Source organism: Balaenoptera borealis (assembly GCF_965194805.1).
Source record: "Balaenoptera borealis genome assembly, chromosome: 14".
Classification (NCBI taxonomy): Eukaryota; Metazoa; Chordata; class Mammalia; order Artiodactyla; family Balaenopteridae; genus Balaenoptera; species Balaenoptera borealis.
This window is the reverse complement of record NC_138875.1, coordinates 19,543,191-19,558,751: the sequence shown is the minus strand read 5'-3', so window position 1 is coordinate 19,558,751 and position 15,561 is coordinate 19,543,191. Positions and strand designations below refer to the sequence as shown.

The 15,561-nt window shown below is 38.2% G+C and overlaps 1 long non-coding RNA gene across 1 annotated transcript in view; it reads right to left on the bottom strand.

Annotated features, from left to right (window-relative positions):
- The window catches only part of LOC309610492, a 121,024-nt gene extending 105,920 nt beyond the window's left edge, over positions 1–15,104 (bottom strand). Inside the window, exon 1 of the long non-coding RNA XR_014233988.1 lies at positions 14,143–15,104. This is a non-coding gene — a long non-coding RNA (uncharacterized lncRNA). The remainder of the gene's footprint in view (positions 1–14,142) is intronic.
- Between the last annotated feature and the right edge of the window lie 457 nt (positions 15,105–15,561).

Sequence of the window (15,561 nt, the reverse complement as noted above, 5' to 3'; positions counted from 1 at the left end):
TTCTATACTGCTTGCCACTTTGCTGAAGGGTCAGACTGAATCAGCTCTCAGATTGTTGTGAAACACCACCTCACTTTTGCAGGCTCTATCAGGTACACTTTTCCTAGTGCAAAGTGGAAAAGTACCAAAGATGGTCTTTTTTTCTATTTACTGCACATCTAAAAGATCAGTATTCATCAGAAACAGTGACAAAATAATTCATAGTCTAAAGCAAGATACGATGTGCTAAGAAGCAGACAAGATTTACCGTGGATAATCCTTGATTTGTGTACTTAAGAGCTACTGAAGTGTACTTATTTCCTATTTTTTTTTTTATGAATTTATTTATTTATTTATTTTTGGCTGTGTTGGGTCTTTGTTTCTGTGCGAGGGCTTTCTCTAGTTGCGGCGAGCGGGGGTGCACGGGCCTCTCACTATCGCGGCCTCTCTTGTTGCGGAGCACAGGCTCTAGACGCGCAGGCTCAGTAGTTGTGGCTCACGAGCCCAGTTGCTCCGCGGCATGTGGGATCTTCCTAGACCAGGGCTCGAACCCGTGTCCCCTGCATTGGCAGGCGGATTCTCAACCACTGCACCACCAGGGAAGCCCCTTATTTCCTATTTTTATCTTTAATTCTAGCTAAAGCTATTTTAATGTTTTCTTTCCCCTTGTCTATCTCAGTAGAGCCACTGACTTCCATACAGAAGACTTTACTCACCGTTCACGTACATTTATCATGATCCAGTAATCTTAATATTGTCTTATTTTTGGAAAGTTTTGAAGTTAGTCATCGCCATAATCCCTCTGTTTAGCCACAGAATTTTACAATATCCATAATCAAGGAGTGGCTTTGTAGGCTTTTTTAGAAGCAAAAACTAAATTCCTAACCTGTGAGAAATCAAGTTTCAGTGACTTTAAGTAAGTTTTGTGAAATAAGGAAGGTGAGGGTTTACATCTGCTCAGAATCCTAAAGTTGAGATAATTTTCTGCAGGTCATTTTGGGAAGGGAGCAAATTTTTCTATTTACATTTTCCCAACTAACATAAATTGTGTACTTTGGGATTTAATTTGGAAGTTTTCCCAGGAAACAGATGACTATTACTTTGCATAATCCAGGTTGAGTAAATACACAATTATTAATTTAGCATAAATTCAGTATTTCCTAACTTCTAATCCACAAAGTGAATACAGATATCTTTGGAGCTCCATTGGAGATACCAACCCCTTCAGAATGGATGGCAAGCAATGGCAGCGTGCTGTGGATATTGAACAAAATGCAGCTGAGTTGGTGAGTTTTGTACGTACCTTTTAACTGCTTTCGTGTCTAATGTTCTTGCTTTCTACATTTGACATTTAACCTTTCCAAAAAATGAAGTTGCCTCATATTTCACGGAAGATGCAAAATGCCATTGCTTTAATATCATATATACATCATTTTATTTCCTTCTCCTTTTCATAATATATTAAATATGAGTTATGGTATTTCCCCACATGTCAAAAACATTTATGCAATTTATTCCATTAAGTCAAATAATTAGTTAATGATGAGCAAAAACCGCCCAGTAAAACCAACTTTTGAGGCTGTGAAAAGGAATGGTCTGAATTTCCCATTTTTTAGTAATCTGACAGGCAACCTATAACCTCTTAGGTCCCCCAAAACAAAGGGTAGAAGGTTTTTTTAATAATTCTTTTTTTTTTTTAAGATTTGGTTTTAACAAATTTGTGTTTTGTTTTTTTTGTTTTGTTTGTTTGTTTTGTTTTTAATTTCTTTTTGGCTGCATCGTGTCTTCGTTGTGGTGCGTGGATTTCTCTTGTTGCAGAGCACCGGCTCTAGGCGTGCAGGCTTCAGTAGTTGTGGCTCGCAGTCTCTAGAGCGCAGGCTCAGTAGTTGTGGCGCACGGGCTTAGTTGCTCCACAGCACGCAGGATCTTCCTGGACAAGGGCTCGAACCCGTGTCCCCTGCATTGGCAGGCGGATTCTTAACTACTGCGCCACCAGGGAATTCCCTTTTATAGCTCTTTTTATTTGCTTATTTTAAAACATGTGGAAAAAACAGAAAATTACAAATAAAAAATTTTAAAAATCACCCATGATCCCTCCCAGAGAAAATCACTGCTAATATTTTGCTTCTTGTCCCCCATCCAATTTAATTTTATTCTTTTGATTGCTTTATTTTGTCACATGAAATTTTTGTCAATTTACCTAAATTTTTTCTCCAAAAATTCCATAAAGATCTTAATTAAAATTCAGAGAATTGAGAGCTTATACTACAGAAACCTTTTATAAGAGGACATTTGTTCACATTGTCTTTTTGTTTCTCAGTAAAGTTTTATGGTTTTCTTTACGTAAGTCCTATGGCATTTTATAGGCTTAGCTATTTTAAATGCTTCATTACTACTGTGAATAGCAGTTGCTAGTACACACACACATACCCACACATAAAACAAGTGCTATTACACATATGTTTTATACTTTTATAATCAGCCAATTTGATGAGATCTTATTACTTTCGATAGGTTATTCAGCTAGTATTTGGGATTCTGTTTGTAAGCAATCATATCATCGGCAAATAATGTTAATTTTATCTTCACATTTCCATTATTTTTACAGACTGATGAGAACTTCTAGAAAAACATTACTGGATATTGGTGGTAGGAAACATTCTTCACTTCTCCTGCCTTTAAAGGAATGTTGTCCCTGATGTTTCACTGTTAAATATGATGGTCATTGCTTTGAGGTAAACATTCCTTGTCACATTTGGGAGTTATTCTTTCCTTTTAGTTCTTTGCGATTGGTATTATTTGTCTGCTTTTATCAGTTTTGAATGATGAAATTTGTTAAATGAGCCTTGAGCATTGAGATGATTATTTTATTTTCCTTCTTTGATCATTTAATATGAAAAATGTATTCATATAATTCATATCACTAAACCATTATTAGAGTTTCATATTTTCCTAGAACTTGGTTAGTTCTTCATTTAATACAAGTTGGACTCTCATAATTTTTTTACATGTTTTATGTGTTTATTTTACTGGATAAAGTAAATTTTTTTCATCCTTAAAAATCAGGGTTGATTGATTGCTTATTTTAACATTCTTTCTCTGTAGTTACCCAGAAATCCATACTGTTCAAAGGAAGGAATGCACTGTGGTTGTAGATTGCCCATCGTGATCTTACAGCCACAGTGGGTGAGATTTGGGGCCTGTGGTGCGGTTGGGAGTCTTCAGTAGTTCTCTGGAGTAATGGTAAGTTGGGACGGCAGGCTCTGCTCTGTCAGCCCCGCTGCAGGGTTCTCCTCTCCTTCAATCCCTCCCCAGCTGCACCCCCTTTGGTGGCTCTGTGCTTCTCCTGTGGCGTCCCACCCCACAATCTCCTGCCAACACCGGGGAACCGAAGGCCCCAGCAAGTTATCAGTGCTGTAGTCTATTTCTGTAAGATCCTACTCCATGCCAGAGCTGACGTCTTTTTAAGCTCAGTGAACTTCCTTTTATTTACGTTTAAAAGATAAAACTGTATTTAATGAATCATTTTCTAGTTATAAAATCTCAATATGTCATGTGAACATGGGAGATGCCAGTGAGCCAAAGAAATACCTGTAAATTTCCATCACTCAAAGATAAGTGGGGCTTCCCTGGTGGCGCAGTGGTTGAGAATCTGCCTGCCAATGCAGGGGACACGGGTTCGAGCCCTGGTCTGGGAAGATCCCACATGCCGCAGAGCGGCTGGGCCCGTGAGCCACAGCTACTGAGCCTGCGCATCTGGAGCCTGTGCTCCGCAACAAGAGAGGCCGCGATGGTGCGAGGCCCGCGCACTGCGATGAAGAGTGGCCCCCGCTTGCCGCAACTAGAGAAAGCCCTTGCACAGAAACGAAGACCCAACACAGCCAAAAATAAATGAATAAAAAAAAAAAAAAAAAAAAAGATAACTAATCTACATGTTCTGATATGCCTTTTCTCTATTTTTTCTCCCCTTGAGGGCTAATTAGATAATTAATTTATACTGCAATTTTAGTAGCTGATATAATAACTTAATGTGATATATTACTGAGGCAACCTATTTGCATTTGAGATGATGCCTTATTGCTTTAGTACAAAGGATTAACTAAGAGGGGAACTTTTATCCTTATGGACTTGTGGACAAGGGGTGTGTGTGTGTGAGAGAGAGAGAGAGAGAGAGAGAGAGAGTGCGCTGATAAATTTGTTGAGTTAAATTACAGCATTTGGAGTAATGAAAAAATTAACCATATTCTAATTGAGACCATTTACGTGAGTTACCACTGTGTTATTGCTGAAATATTCACTTTTCATAATCTTTTGCAGGTGACAGCAAAACTGTGGTCACTCTGGAAAACATTTCTGGTGTGTCTATTGGCCTAATTGCTAGGACCCTTGTTGTTCTGCTCTTATATTTTGTCCACTTCAGCAAGCCTACCAACAGTACCACCATCATCATTCACACAGACAGCAAGTATAATCATGTCACCTGCATCCCTGGTTCTGCCCCATCTCCTGCCTCATCATCCCTGCCTGGATCTCAGAGCACTCTGCCTTCTACCCCTGTGCCCAACCAAAGCTCCTCTACCAAGGTGCCTCCATTTCCTATGAAGATGACTAAAAGCACAATGCAGGGCCATGAAGTTGTCATTGAAGTTGGAGAATAACGTTTCGGGGGCCTTTAGCCCTCCTCAAGCCAGATCAACATCCTTACCCTGAAGGAAGCACATGCAAGGTATTCTTTCCTCCTGCCAAGAGGTTCCACAGCATTTAGCTCTGTGAGACCTGCCCCTCTTGCTCAATGATTTGCTGTATTCCCATATGAGAATGACTCCAGTGTTCTCAGTCTTGGGCCCTCCAATGTTGAAATGATTGGAAAAGAAAAATTTCAATTGAGTTAGGTTGATTCATCCAGGCTGGGGCCCAGTGTTTTCTTTTCATCCTGTACAACCAATCTCAACTTCACTAATGAGGATTTTGACGGCTGAGGAGGTTGCCTGCTTCCTGTATGCTGGTTCTCAAGCTGGTATTTTTCATCCAGTTGTTGATTATTCCCCAATCTCGTATACTTGGCTATTTTCAGCATTTCTATTCCAGTAGGGGAAGAAGGAGATGTTTAATTAATGTGGTTAATGAACATAAATTATTATATAACTATTGATCATTACAGAAGCTTTCCTACTATTGGGGAATTCAGAAAAGAGGACAGATCAGTGAGATTAGAAATAATCAAGGAAGCTTTTAGAGAAGGGCTGAAAGTTGAACAAGGGTGAAAGATTAAACTTAAGGAGAGATAATTAAAACAGAAAATGAGAGGGCTAAGGGAGATTTAAAATCCAAACCACATTTATGGATAAGCACACTTATCCAAAATACTTCAAATGTAACAAATGATGTATTTTATATATCTGTACTTTTTAACTGATATTGTCAATATTATTTCCTATACTTGATATTTTGCTTAATCTCTAAATTATTATAAACTACTACTTATAAAATTTGAACTTTTAAATTGTTTTGTACTTCATGCTATAACTTTGAGTGCACATTGCTTATAATTTTCTATGAAACACAAGAGTCTTGTTCAATGTTACTTTAATACTCACTAGAAGCATCCACATTTTATTCTGGAAAAGACTTTAGGGTTAAAATCAACTTGCCCATTCCATCCTCAACTTCCAAACTCTACAAAAGAGGAAGACTGTTCCAGGGAAGGGCGCTCTTGTTCAAAGACTCAAATCCTATGAGTGGACACGGGAGCCTGGATCTCTTTTGCATACCATCAGAGGTTCTAAATAGGTTCCAAAAGTGGTTTTGTTTTTTGTTTTTTGTTTTTTTAAGATTTCCTAAAGCAAAAGATTTTGTGTATATGCCATTCTAAGTCGATTTGCTGTAGTCAGTACAGACCCTGAGGCCTTGCTGAGTAATTAGGCTCTGCAAAAGGAAGATTAGAAATGTGATCATTCGCTAGGTAATTATTATTTATGAGCAGCTGGTATTATTTCCCAGACACTGGGAAATGTAAAAATTTGAGTCTTTGAAAAATAATTTTTCAAACAATTTACCAACATTATTTGATAATAGAATTTAAGAATGATGAAAGGCATTATATAAATTTTAGAAAAGAAATTTCATAAAGCTCTAGGTAAGATGAATGGGCAAAATGGAGAAAGTGTGCATGCATTTCTCCCTGGTAGAGTTTTAAATCAATTCATTTCTATTGTGCTTTTGATTTAAATGCTTGTGAAGAAGAAAGATTAGATTCACTAGGTTCAAATGTGCTTCCTTATATGATTTAAACTTTGCTTTGTAATATAAAATAAATAAAAGCTTTTAATACAAAGACCTAAAATAAATGTACTGTTAATAAAGAATTTAAAAGAAAGTTTTGTATCCTAGAAGCCATTTTAAGTAACCAAATGTTGTGATAAAAGCTGTTCTTTTCTTCCTTTGCTCTTTGAGATGATACAGAATGCACTATGGTAATATGGGGAGAATAACTTCACTGTGTTTAAGGAATCTGCTCTTAGCAATGAATTTCCTATGTTAAATATTGGAGGATATTGTAATTAGGGTTATCTGAGTTCATCAGGTTTCTGTGCTTTATAAAATGGGGTTGTGAATGAGCTCTTGGATTCATTTTTTGCTTTAGACTTTTACGGTTTAATAAAATCTTAAAGTATTAAGCAGCATTGTGGAAAAAGTCTTCCCCAGTTAAAATACATAACTTGGACAAAAATTTTACAAAGTACTATGAAAATAGTGAAGTGTGCATATTCAATAAATAAGTAATCACCCAGTGGTAATGATTTATTCACCAAATATTAAAACCATATATATGTTCTAATATTTATTATTTCAAAAATTTATTCACTATATTGAATGACAGTAATATATTTTTAAACAGTCAGGAAATTATTTAAAATACCTTCTACAGGACTTCCCTGGTGGTCCAGCGGTTAAGACTCTGTGCTTCCACTGCAGGGGGTGTGGGTTCAGTCCCTGGTTGGGGAAGATTCCGCATGGCACAGCCAAAACAACAACAACAACAACAACAAAACAATATTAAAAAACTAAGGATTATCTTAAGAAACCCAAATTAAAAAATTAAATTAGAGAAGTAAATAAAATATCTTCTACAAGCAATTTTTGAGTCCATTATTTATTCTTAAATGCAAAGTAATTCTTGTGGGATTAAAACATTAAGTTTTCAAATACACTTCACCAAATAAGAGTGTAACTAACTTCTTTGGATGCTTTACTAAAAAATGTTCTATTGGGCATTTTGTTTCCAAAATAGATCCATTTACTTACACTGAAAATCCACTGTATTAGGTAAAATCTGTACTCCATGATACGTCCACAATTATTTTAGGGGAACCTTTCAGAAGTTATACTGTGTAAGCCATTCACTTTGATATTGTGCAGTTTCAAAAGCTTTTGAACCTTGGAACCATCTCTACTTTGAAACAAATTATTTTTTGTGAACTTTCACTTGCTTAGTCTTTAAATTCTTTAATAATCTAAGTTTCTCATTAATTGCCCTTATAGTGATAGGCAGCTAATATCAGTGTTATGATCAAGTCAAACATGTTTCTGGTTTGTCACATCTCTTGCTAACTTTTGCCATGGCATCCTGAGAGCCTTTTCCAAGTCGTGTAGGAGTCTCTCTTTGTCATTCACAATGGTCATTACCATCAAACAATTTCAAGCAGGTGTTGTTCAGGGCTAAGAGGGAACTCCTCAGCTAGAAAGAGTTCCCTTTGCCAGGAAACGAAGCGAAGTGCAGGGTGAGCAACAAGCTTCCCCAGCCTTTCAGGGCACTGCATGAAGTTCCCGCTTCAATTTTATCCTACCTAGACTGACAGAGCTAAGAAATATAGAACTAGCTAGTAATAAGGAAGAAAAGCAGGGGCTACAGATAGCAGCCACATAGCAAGAGTCAATGTGGTTCACAGTGACCTGATGGAACTTGAGGATGTTATGGTAAGTGGAATAAGCCAGACAGAGACAATTATTATATGATCTCACTTATTTGTGGAATATTAAAAAAAAGCTGAAATTATAGAAACAGAGAGTAGAATGGTGATTACCAGGAGCTGGGGAGAAGGAGGGAGTGGGGAAAATGGAGAGAGGTTGGTCAAAGAGTATAAACTTCTAGTTATAAGATGAACAAGGTCTGGACATCTAATGTACAGAATATTGATTATAGTTAATAATACTGTGTTATGTACTTGAAAGTAGCTAAGAGAGTAGATCTTAAATGGTAATTATGTGACATGAGAGATGTTTTGCTAAACTATGGTGGTAATCATTTTGTAATATATAAGTGTAACAAATCAACATGTACATCTTAAACTTATACAGTGTTATATGTCAGTTATATCTCAATAAAGCTGGACAAAATAAGTAAAAAATAAAATAATTGCTCACAACAACTAATGTCATATTTTCCAGCATCAGAGTGGATGTGTTTGCTCTGAAATGTAGTTTGATTTAAAAAAATACTGCAAGCACAGATACTTCTGCATCAGTTGTATTTGTTTCCACATTTGCAACTGTCCTAAATGGAAGACATGGTCTTATCTTACAAATGGAACAAGAAGCCGCAAATTATTATTTCCTGCTTACTACACTAGGGACCTCTGTATCAGTTATGATAAAATTCAGCTGTAAGTTGAATAGATGTTCCTAAACAATAATAAAGTTATGGAAGTTATAGAAGAATAATATATAGAAGCTTCTCTCTCATATACATTAAAAGACTGAAGGTAGCTTTTGAAAAAGTAATTTTTTGGTCATAAGAGACCTAGACTCCTTTATCTCATTGTTCTACATCCTCAGTATCTGGCTTCTATTTCCTGGTTCAAAATGGCTGCTTAAGCTCCAATCATTACATCTATATTCCAGTCAACAGAAAGGAAGAGGGATTAAGGGCTTGATCATTCTTCTAAGAATATTTCTCAGAAGTTGCATACAATAAGTTTATTATAGCCCATAGCCAGAAATTAGTCATATAGCCACATGTAGCTGTAAGGAAGACTGGAGAATATAATGATTATTCTGGGTGTTTGTGTGACTAGCTAAAACTGAGGTTTCTATTTATAAGGAAAACAAACAGAATAGATATTGGGGCACAACCCAGAGTCTCTGCCCAACAATTAAAGCCAAACATTTTTAGATGAAGTAAACATTTCACTCCAAATTCCTAATCCCTTTATAAGCCTCTGCTACTCTAATTTAAACTCTTTTGTAAACAGTCTGACTACCGCAAAATTTTGTGTCTAATAATTGTGAATCAGATGCGGTCAATTACAGCGTCACTGAGTTGGCCTCAGGTGCCAAGCACGACGGCTGAGGAGTCAAGTCTCCAGGAGTTTCACCTGGCACAGGAGAGCACCAAGAGCCCCTCGCAAAAGGAGGGAGATCATGCCTGATGCTTTTGTGTATCTGCACGGAACGCAGCCCTGTGTCTGACATAGAGAAACTACAAGCAAGCATTTGATGAATTAAATCACTGATTACATCCCAGAAACATCAAGTAGAAAGGGACCGCGGAGATTATCCAATCCAAACTCTTCACTTTTGAGATGAAGGACCTGAAGCTTGAATAAAGCTTGGCAAGTGCTGGGTGTATGCAGGTATTGTGTAAAGGACTTCGTGTTATCTTGCCCAGCAGTGCATTAGTGTTAAAGCTGAGACTGCATGAACTCAGATCTGGGGCTCTGCACTAACATGAAACCTTTTCACTTTACATTTTCTGACTTCCATTTTGACTTGCTTCCTGCATGTACTAATGTGTTTTAACTCACATTTTATTAATAGCTACCTCACTTTTATGTATTTTTATTTCCAGTTGGAAGACAGAAAATCATGTTCTCTGATGCCATTTTACTCTTTATATTTTCTCCATCGTATCTTCAATTTTACTTTTCATTTTCCCCAAGAACCAGGTTTTCTTCTTTCCAGATTGCAAAGAGTTTCATGTTTCTGCCTTAACATAGTATTTGAATAGTTAAAACGTACAAGATCTAAAGCTAGGCAACCAGGACTTGAAACCTAGCTCTCTCACTTACTGTGTGACCTTTGGCAAATTACCTACCTCTCTGTGCCACAGTTTTCTCATCTAAAATGTGGAGATAAAAAAAGACCACATACTGCATAGGTCTATTTTAAAGAGTTAATAGATTAGTAAAACAGCCTGGAAAATGTTCGATAAATGTTATCTGAGAATGATGGTGACTTCTTAAGTAAAGGATGGTATTCTCTTGCCACCTAGCATGTTTTTGGCCATCTCTCCTTTTTTAATAAATAATTTATTCAAAAAATTACAATTAGTATTGACATTTAAGAAAAATGACACAAGATAGTTGACGCTTCTGAGGAAGTATTATGACATGATTACCTCAAAGCTGAATAGAGATTAGAGTTGGTTGGAATAAAAATTAAAGTGCATGGAGAAAAAACCTGCAATGATTGGAGGTGAAGGTCGAGTGGGAGATAAAAGGATTCACCTTCCCTCCTGCAAGAGCAGCAGAGTGAATGTGCTATCAGCTGGCTAAGAGAATTACACTTCACACATCTCCTCAAAGTGAAAAATAGCTTTGAAAACAAATTTAGTTATTTTTTTTTATTATTAATGGGAACCAGTGAGGACCATCTTAGTACAGAAAATTAAGATTTAAAATGCAAAAACTATTTTAGTGAATGAAATACATGTTTATATATTTTAGTTTATATAGCACTTTAACTTCTCATAGACTGTTTCCCCCAAGGACATCTTAGTAATATACACACATTTAAACCTATTGCTCCTGACAAATAGGCTAGATTATGCTGGTCCCTGGGGGTGATTCAGGGCAAGTGGGTAAATTCAGGTACTTCTGCAGGTCTCTCTCTCGTCTCTTGGGCAAAGAGTTCTTATCATGCCAGAACTTCTCATGAGAAGCTAATTTCCAATAAGTTGGAAAGATTCTCCCAAGAGTCGACAGTTGGTAAGTGGCGGAAGTAAGGCCTCCATCCTGTCTTCGTGGGTCCATGTGCAGTGTGTGAGAGGTAAAACTTGGACTGGAGAATTTCATTTTCTATGTTTTGGTTGGCAAAGCCTCACCAACGGCCAGTAGATACTAGAAGATAACTATAGCCTGTTTTGTAGCCATATTAATTTTCCCTAGGAAATTCTGATAAGTGTCTCTGGTTAGGAATCATTACTTCAAGCCTAGATATGTATGAGAATAGCTCTGGTGAAGCTCAGTCTTAAAGGGGTCTGTACTTTACATTATTACTCCTCATCATTTTCAAGGGAGCTTGGTCCGCTGCTCAGTGGAATATGAAGTGCCAGTCTATTCCAGCAGAACTTTACTTATCTGGGATGGCAGGTACCAGACTTTTTCCAAGAACTAGATTTTACACCACTGATGACAATTTTCATTTGGTTGCCCATATAGTTATCATGTTAAGGACGCTCAGGGCATACAAAAAACATTTAAAAATAATCTCCGTTCCCAAGGAATTTTAGTCTGGGATGAAAAATGGAGGTACCCAGTTTCTGAATGATCAAAGTGGTAAAGCTAAGGTCTCTGTGGGTTTGTATTGATAGATAATCTCTTCTGGGGAAATCAATGAAGACTTCATGGAAAAGGTGGCATTTAGGCTGAAGTTTGAAGAATGTTTAGGATTTGGGGGTTTTGAAAAATTTTTTGTTTGTTTTCTAATCTAAATGAAATACATGTTGGTTGTGAAAAACCAAATTTGAGAGTTTAAAGAAGTATGTGGGAAAAGAAGGAAAAAACCACCAATTTTTTTAGCACCAGAGGCAAGTACTTTCCCTTATTCTTTTCTGCATTTTAAAATACTTGAGACCATATAAAACCATATGGCACTTTGGTCATATTAATCAAGATTTATCCAGCATTTAAAAAAATGCTCATAACCTTTAGCTCAGTAGTTTTGCCTATAGATCAATAAAGGTTATAATTAGGAATGCAGATAAAGACTCATGAGCAAAGATATTCTTCATAGCATTTTTATAAATAGCAAAAGGTATGGAAACAATCTAAGAACTCCCAAAAGGAAGTGATTAAGAATGACCAGCAGGGCATTTTTTGAGGAGATGGAACTCTCCTTGGACAGGAGATGTTGACCAGAAGCCCCCTGAAACTGGAAGGTAAAGGAGGTAAGGCTGGGGGTATATAGTAGTGTAATATACAGCAAGTTATGGGGGCATATAAAGCACAATGATGCCTTTACTGCTTCCCGGACACACAGATTGACGACATCATTTGGGTTTTAAAATGCACGAGTTTAAGCCATTTTGCTCTTTCTTGCCATTTATGGAACCATCCTGCTGTGAAAGGTTGTCTGTCACCAGGACAGGAAAGAAAACAAAGGAGGTGTGGACTGAGTAAGCCAAGTGTTGAGTGAAGTGCCTGCAGGTCAGAATGCGCTGCGGAACACAAGGAATGCCACGCCCTCCCATGGCTTCTAATTCCCTCCAACACCTCAATTCCTCTCCAGCTTGGCCTCCCACCCTCTCTTCTTACTCACTAACAACTGCCGCATCGGTCTTCCTTTGGTACTTTGAACCCTCTGAGACCTTTCCTACATCAGAGCATCTATGCTTGATTGCCCTCCTGTCTGGAATGCTCTTTTCCTACTTACGTGGTTAATTCCTACTTAGTCTTCAAAAAGGTCTTTCCTGACCCTGCAATCCGAGTCATATCCCTTAGTGATATTCCTTTATGATGCCCTGAATTTTATCTTTATAGCATTTAGTGCAGAGTAATTTTATATTTGTTTGCATGACTGCTGTTTAAGGTTTATGTACTGCCCAGGGACTTCTCTGGTGCCGCAGTGGTTAAGATTCCACCTGCCAATGCAGGGGACACGGGTTCGATCCCTGGCCTGGGAAGATCCCACATGCCACGGAGCAACTAAGCCCATGCGCCACAACTACTGAGCCCGCGCGCTTAGAGCCCGCGCTCCGCAACAATAAGAAGCCCGCTCACCGCAATGAAGAGTAGCCCCCGCTCACCGCAACTAGAGAAAAGCCCTCGCGCAGCAACAAAGACCCAACGCAGCCAAAAATAAATATATAAATGTATAAAAATAAATAAATAAAGTTTGCCTAGACTGTCAGTTTCATGATGACTACTTGTTCTCAGGGCCTATTAGAGGGATTGGAACCTAGGGAGCTCTCAGGCATTTGTGCAAAGGGAGGAGGGATAAATGAGTTACAATAGCCAGCATTCAATGGAAGCTAGATGCTCTGTTCTAAGAGCTTTAGTATTTGTTAATTTCCTCTATTCTCACATAACAGCATAGGAGTGAGGATTATTATTATCCTCATTTTACAGATGAAGAGGCTAAGGAATTGACAGTTTAAGCAACACCTCTAGTATCTTCTGGCTAGATATGTGGAAGATCAATGACTCAAACTGGGGCAACCCAGCTCCAGGGACAATGCTCTTTTTTTCTTTTCCTTTTATTTTAAAAAAAAAATCATCTATATTGAGGTATTATTGACTATAAAGTTATAAGATATTTAAAGTGTACATTGGGGTGATTCTTTTTTTAATTTAATTTAGTTTATTTATTATTTATACAGCAGGTTCTTATTAGTTATCTATTTTACACATATTAGTGTATATATATGTCAATCCCAATCTCCCTATACATGTACATGGTGAAGGGATTCCACCCGTCTATTTAATTAACACGTCCATCACCTGACATTTCTCTCTCTTTTTTTTCATGTGAACATTTAAGTTCTACTCCCTTAGCAAATTTCAATGATACAGTACAGTGTTATCAACTATAGGCACCATGTTTTACATTAGGTCCTCATATCTTATTCGTCCTACAGCTGAGAGTTTGGATCCTTTTACCAGCCTCTCCCTATTTCTCCCGTCTGTCAGCCCCTGGCAATCACTTTTCTACTCTGTTTCTGTGAGTTTGACTTTTTTTCTTTCTCTCTCTCTCTCTTTTTAAGATTTCACATATAAATGATACCATGCAATGCAGCGTTTGTCTTTCTCTGTCTGCATTAGTTGTTTTACCATAATGCCCTCAAGGTCTATCTGTATTGTGGCAAATGGCAGGATTTTCTTCTTTCTCATAGCTGAGTAATACTGCACTGTGTGTATACAATATTTTCTTTTCGTTTTTTTTAACATCTTTATTGGAGTATAATTGCTTTACAATGGTGTGTTAGTTTCTGCTGTATAACAAAGTGAATCAGCCATATGCATACAATATTTTCTTTATTCTCCCTCACGACTTGCTGTCTTCTTTCCAGGCTCAAGTCTGAATTTTCACTCTGAATTGTTTGTGAAGAGCAACTATATTAGTTTCCTATTGCTATTGTAAAAACTGCCACAGACTTAGCGGCTTAAGACAACAGGCATTTATTCTCTGAAGTCCAAAATGAGTCTCACAGGGCTAAAATCGAGGTGTTGGCAGGGCTGGTTCCTTCTGAAGGGTCTAAGGGAGAATCCATTCCTTGCCTTTTCCAACTTCTAAAGGCCACCAGCGCGTGGCTGCATCATTCCAATCTTTGCTTCCGTTGTCGCATCACCTCTTCCCCTCTCAGCTCCTGCCTCCCTTTTATAAGGACCCTTGTGCTTACACTGGCCCACCAGATCATCCAGCATATTCTCCTCATCCCAAGATTCTTATCTTTCTATTTTTTTTTTTGGCTGCTCTGTGCCCCATGCGGGATCTTAGTTCCCCAACCAGGGCTCGAACCCGAGACCCCTGCAGTGGAAGCACCACTGGACCGCCAGGGAAGTCCCACAAGATTCTTATCTTAATCATATCTACACAGTCCTTTTTACCATGTAAGGTTACTTATTTACACGTTCTGGGGATTAAGACATAGACATCTTTGGGCGGCCATACTTCAGCCTCTCACAGCACCAAAGAGCAGTTTGTGCACCTAAGTATAATTCAGTCTGAGCAATCCTTTGTTTCTGGCTTTCACAGGAGGCCATGGTACAGTTAACTAAAATTATAGATGAGGGTGGGGGGAGACCCCTTTCAGCGCCCCTCTTGGATTTTTTTGTATTTGCACTGTAACTAAAGCTTCCCTTCATTCTGGTTGACAAATACACAGCCAAGTACTAGAGTCAGCAAGGCCCTGAGAGGTTTTTGTGCGAGTGTGTATGTTTCGGCCCTGTCCCAGCAGCGTCCGGTCTTGGGCTCCGCCTACCCCCATTCCCACCCTTGAAATTGGGCCAGCCAGACTCGGTCTGCCCAAGGAGCTCAGTGTCCTGTTGTGGTGACATTGTCAAGTGTCACCTCTGGACGTGGGCAAGATTATTTTCCACTCTCTCAGATGCATGCAGAGGATTGTCTCAGCCCAATATCCACTCTTAAGAGTAGGAGAGAAAGAAGAAAAGGCAAGTAGAAGAAGCAGAAAAAAGAATAATGAATTTCCCCTGGAAACAGTGAGCGCTGAGAAGACTCAACCCTTCAAAGACCTCACACTGAGAACACTGTGCTTGTCACTACAGGATAAAAAGGAAGCGGGAGACCAGGGGGTGCTATTCCTTTATCCACTCAACAGGCAGATCAAGTTCCAGAATCTTGGGA